This window comes from Carassius carassius, chromosome 3 (genome assembly GCF_963082965.1).
Source record: "Carassius carassius chromosome 3, fCarCar2.1, whole genome shotgun sequence".
Taxonomy (NCBI): domain Eukaryota; kingdom Metazoa; phylum Chordata; class Actinopteri; order Cypriniformes; family Cyprinidae; genus Carassius; species Carassius carassius.
The window spans coordinates 27,241,348-27,247,393 of record NC_081757.1 but is presented as its reverse complement, the minus strand read 5'-3'; positions in this window follow the sequence as shown (position 1 = coordinate 27,247,393).

Below are 6,046 nucleotides of genomic sequence, written 5' to 3'. Positions count from 1 at the left end.
GAAAAATCTCCATGTTTAGCAAACAGTGATTTCCTGTTTACAAACAGTCCCAGTAACACTATACAGTCCATAGGAACCAAAATACTCTTTAAACCCTATGGAATATTTGTCTTAACAGAATTAGGTGCCTCACACACACATAGATATGGAATTAGGTTAAAATGTAAGCCTGTTAATATTTATGCTTATGAGTGCTGTATTGTCACATCTCTTTCAGTTTAAATTAATTTTATGTTTACAATTAATAAATAAACAGACAGCTTTGCGCCCTCCATGCCACTTCCTGCCGAAACGGGTGTGGCCTAGCCCTATAAAGGGAGCTCAAAAAGGCTGACTCACCTGATTTATTTCATCGCCGAAGCGAAAGAGAGTGAATCGTACGCACGGCAGAGAACGCAGTACTCGTTCCCCCTTCTAGAGAGAACCGAGGTTACGTTAGTAACCAAGTACGTTCTCTTACGAGAGTTCTCTCGTACTGCGTCTTAGCTAAGACGCTACGGGAACCCCATGTAAAGCGTCGTGCGCGCAGGGATCACACACCAATAAACCTGGAAGCAACGCCCAGGATTTACAGTGCACAGTCACCAGAGGGACTCACAGAGAGTCCAGGACAGGAGGGGGGGGGGGACCCTCCGTCCCATATCTAGCAGCGTCCGTAGACGCAGCAATATGACATCACACAGTCACGGCAAGGCCTGACCAATGTGGTAATGCGGGTCTTACGCAATACTGCCCACATAACAGTCGGCAGCGCATAGCGCTTGCGATCTCAGAGTTCCAATCAGGACCCTGATTCAACTATACCGACAGCAGCTTTGCCTGCAGGGCGGGAACCTCCAGGTTATAGAACCTGATAAATGCAGACGGCGAGGCCCATCCTGCCGCCATACATATATCCTGTAAGGAGATCCCACTAGACCACGCCCACGACGAGGCGACGCCTCTTGTGGAGTGTGCTCTGACGCCCAGTGGGCACTGAAGGCCCCTGGAAGCGTAAGCTAATGCTATGGTGTCAACTATCCATCTGGATAGGCTCTGTCTCGAAACAGCCATTCCCTTGGAGCGTCCACTGAACGAGACAAACAGCTGCTCAGTCTGTCTAAAGACAGCGGAGCGAGACACATAAGCTCTTAAAGCCCTTAACGGGGCAAAGAAGACTCGAGTCTCCATCCTCTCCTGACACCGACAGGGCAGACAGGGAAATAACCAGAGCCCGAAACGGCGTGTTGAGGGATTTCGGCACATAATCGTGCCTAGGTTTGAGTATGACCCTTGAGTCATTAGGCCCAAACTCCAAGCACGTCGGGCTCACCGAGAGCGCGTGCAGGTCACCCACACACTTCACTGAGGCGAGAGCCAACAAGAACACTGTCTTGAATGACAGATGTTTGAGGCTAATCGTTCGGATAGGCTCGAAAGGGGAACCTTTCATGGCCTCCAAAAACCGTCGAGAGGTCCCAAACAGGGACTGACAGAGGTCTGGGAGGATTCAGCCTCCTAGCTCCTCTAAGGAAGCGGATGACCAAATCGTTCCTTCCTATTGACTGACCGAGCGTTGTCTCAGAAAACGCTGCGATAGCCGCCACGCAAACTTTGAGCGTGGAGGGGGCTCTGCCCTTATCCAACAGCTCCTGTAGGAAGGAGAGAACCTCACAACTAAGGGGTGAACGTCCCCGAGCTGTGCACCAGCTGGAGAATACTGACCACTTTGAGGCATATAGCCGTTGAGTCGACGGAGCTCTAGCCTGAGTGATAGTATTTAGCACTCCCACTGAGAGATCAGCGGGTAACCGATGAGCGCCCACACATGGAGGGACCACAACTCCGGTTGAGGGTGCCAAATCGAGGCAGTGTCTGCTAACTGCATCAAATCTGGAAACCATGGTTGGTTCTTCCAAAGTGGTGCTACAAGCAGTACTGAGCATCTTGTTTCCCTCACCCGTTCCATCACCTGCGGAAGGAGGGAGACGGGGGGAAAAGCATAGAGCGGGCAGCGCTGCCACCCTTGTGACCGCGCGCTTTCGCTCTTGGAAAAGAACGTGGGGCAGTGAGCGTTTTCGTGGGACGCGAAGAGGTCCACTTTCCGCCCTGCCAAATCTCCCCCACAGCAACTGGACTGTCTGTGGGTGTAGAGACCATTCGTGGGAATGTTGTTTCTGGACAGTCTGTCTGGACCCAGATTCTGTAGCTCAGGCACATGAACTGCTCTCAGCGAGCGCAAGTTGCGCTGAGCCCAAACCAGGAGGCGTTCCGCCAACCTGTACAGGTTTCGGGACCTGAGACCGCCCTGGCGATTTATGTAGGACACCACAGACATGTTGTCCGAACGGACTAAGACGTGGTGGCCCTAGATTCGGGGACAAAAGCGCGTCAGCGCGTTCTCTACTGCCAGTATTTCCAGACAGTTGATATGTTGGAGCTTTTCCCGTTCTGCCCACAGGCCAAAGAACGGTCTGCCCTCGAGCAGCGCTTCCCATCCCGAAGTGGAGGCATCCTTCGACACCATTTTCACTTTCGAGGAAGTCCCCAGGCTTACACCTGATCGGTACCAGTCGTTCGCTGTCCAGGGTTTCAAGGCTGTAACACAGCTCTGATTGACCATGAGACGCAACTGACCGGATATCCACGCTCTGCGCGGTACTCGCGCTTTCAGCCAGAACTGCAAGGGGCGCATGCGGAGCAGGCCCAACTGAAGAACTGGTGATGCTGAGGCCATGAGACCTAGCATCTTCTGAAATTCTCTGAGCGAGAATATTGCGCCGCAGCGGAGAGAGCTCGCTGCGCGCTGAATGCCCAACGCGCGCTGTGGCGACAGCCGCGCCGTCATGGAGCGTGAGTCCAGAGCTATATCCAAAACCAGTATCGTCTGACTGGGGTTCAGCGAACCCTTCGTCCAGTTGACACTGAGACCAAGTTTCTCGAGGTGATCGAGTAAAATGGCCCTGTGCTCCACGAGCTCTGATCGTGACTGAGCCAGAATCAGCCAGTCGTCCAAATAGTTCAGCACTCGCATGCCTCTGAGTCTGAGAGGAGCGAGCGCTGCGTCCATGCACTTCGTAAACGTACGAGGAGCCATGGACGAGCCGAACGGCAGGACTGTATACTGGTATGTCTGGCCCTCGAAGGCTAATCTCAAGTATCGCCTGAGACGTGACGCTATCTGTATTTGAAAATATGCGTCCTTCAGATCTATCGACATGAACCAGTCTCCTCTGCGAATATGCGCGAGGAGTCTCCTGGTTGTAAGCATTTTGAAACTTAGATCCAGTATGGGTCTGAGACCCCCGTCTTTCTTGGGCACTAGAAAGTATTTGCTGTACAGCCCCCATTCGCTTTGAGCTTGAGATACAGGCTCCACAGCCCCTCTGCTCAACACTTTTGATATTTCGGCTCGAAGTAGGTGTGCTACTTCTGTTTTGACCGTAGTTTCGACGCGCGCTAAAAAGCGCGGAGGGCATCGAAAAAACTGTAGCGAGTAGCCTCCCTTTATAATGTCTAGCAATCCGAAACCCCTGGAAGCGCTGACCATGCGTCTGCATGAATGGCTAGGGGTTGGATGCGAAGTGCGCTCTGTTGGCTGGGCAACGGCAGCGCTTCGATTTGCTCTAACATGGGCGTTAAGCCTGTGACATTTGAGGCGGGGAACGCGCTGATCACAGCAGGCAAATCGCTCGTCCTCGACCCCTCCACGGTGCTTAACCGAGTGAGGGAGGGCTGAGCGGGTCCCGTGGGACTCGTGCTGTCTGTGAGTAATTGTGGGCTGTAAGTGTGCACATTTACTGCTTTAGAATCGCTGTCTGCCTGGGCAGAACGAACGTGCATGGGTTTCGTTTTTACAGAAACCACATGACGTGTGTGACATAGTGTTTGTGGGCACTGAGGAGTGGGCACGTTTACTATGTAGTGCGCGCGATCGACTTGAGTCGCTTTTATGGGCGCGAGCCCTGTGTGAAGGGCTGTGCTTATATGTGGAGATGGGCACTGAGCAGTGGGCATCGTCACTACATTTATAGCACCATCGGCCGTGGCCGGGACACCAGAAATTACACCTTTTTCGGGAAATATCTGGGTAGCCGTGATAACGTTTTTTTGTGTGCAGGCAAGCGGGCAACCGTACAGGCTTGCGCATTGCAAAAGACGCTGAGACAGTCACAATCCCTGGAACTGAAACAGCGGCACGCTTGGGTGAGAGTTCGGCCGCGGCGACTCGTACACCGGCGCTTTCCTAGGAATGCTAGGATGGCTTCGGGGCTTCCAGCCTCACCGTAATCCTCTGCCGTGGTCCCCGCGACGCGGGGCGACGGCCGGTAGAGCGAGAACGGGGTCTCGAGCTGCGTTGCTGATGCTGCTGTGATAACGGCTTTTGTGTGCAGGCAAGCGGGCAACTGTGCAGGCTTGCGTGTTGCAGAAAACGCTGAGACAGTCACAATTCCTGGAACTGAAACAGCGGCGCCCTTGGGTGAGACCTCAGCCACAGCGGAACTCGTACACCGGCGCTTCGATGAAGCAGCAGGAGGCGGGGGGTGTGGCTGAGAGCTTTGCGGGGCCGGTCTAGCACGACTCGCTGCAGAACTGGAGTGCTTGCCATGTCTGAGAGCGTCAGCCCTAGATGCCTCTCAGCCACCGTAGCGGAAGCCATAACTCGTCCCATGGCCTGTGCAGCGGATTTAGTAGCGAAGCACTCCTAAAATCCGCGAGACAGATAGCCTCAGGTCCCATCCGTAGTGCAGACGCAGCCTGCCCAGCAGCAGAAAGATTCGCGCGAGCAGAGATGACGTCATGCGGCAGGCTTTAGATGGCAACACCGCTTTCGTCCGCCGTCCAGCAGAGGGCGGGCAAAGGTGCATCGCTATCGGCTGTTCAACCGGCGGAAGTGACTGGTAGTTCCTGTTTTTAGCATCATCCAGTGTGGAGAATGCTAGTGAGACAGACGAACGAGTTCGCGCTGAATATGGAGCGCTCTAAGCCTTTGCCACCTCTTCGTGAAGCTCAGGAAGAAATGAGGCGGGCTTTGAGTTCGGAGAAGTACGCTCATCCGAAAGGAAACTACCATCCACCCGGGAACGAGAGGAGGGGCACTTGTGTAGACCACTCGAGGCCGAGGCTCGTCGCGGCCAGCGTGAGCACTCGCATCGGCTCCTTCTCGATGTCAGCTCATTTGCTGGGCTTCTGAGCAGAAGGTGAGAGATCCCCGGAGCTCGCCCAGCCCTCACTGCCCGAAGCTAGCAGAGAGCACGTGTCCTCTTCCCCCGACGCGGCCCTGAGATCGACTTCCTCGGAAGAAGCGGCGGCAGAGAGCGGGCGATGCAGGGGAGGCCGGTGAAGCAGGGCGAACCGGCGAGCTCGGTAGAGCTGGAGGCGGTTCCGGAATCCGCTGGAAACGACGCTTTTTACGGCGCCGCAGCGCAGCAGAGAATGCAGGCTCAGAGAAAAAAGCCAAGCGAGTCCTCAGAGTCACCATTGGCAACAGCTCGCAGTGAGGGCATCTGCTGTCAGCGAGCGCGAGCGCTGCATGATCTTCACCCAGGCAGGAGACACAGATGACGTAACGGTCTCCCTCGCTGAGTGGGGCTCTGCACGAGCTGCAAGAAGGCATCTTAAAAAAGACGCAAGCTCTTTTACGAGTGTGTGTCGCAGGGCGAACACACGCATAAAGAACAGTTGGATATAATAGAATTGAAAGGATATGGGCGCCGGAACGCGCAGCAGGAACGGCAGTGGAAGGCGGCGTTGGCCAGCGCCTTCAGGAATAGCTCGTCCCGCTGAGATGCTATCTGACGGCGCTTGCTTCTTCTCGTGATCCAACGATGCGTGAGCTTCGCTGAAGAGATTGAAAATCAGGTGAGTCAGCCTTTTCGAGCTCCCTTTATAGGGCTAGGCCACAACCGTTTCGGTGGGAAGTGGCATGGAGGGCGCAAAGCGCCCTCATTGGTCTGATGTTACATCAGCCTGCGCTCGATAGGCTTGTGCAGTTGCCGCAGAGCAGCCAATGAGCGAGCGAGCCGTCTCACCTATGGCTGTGTGCTGCTGCAAATGCGCTTTACAA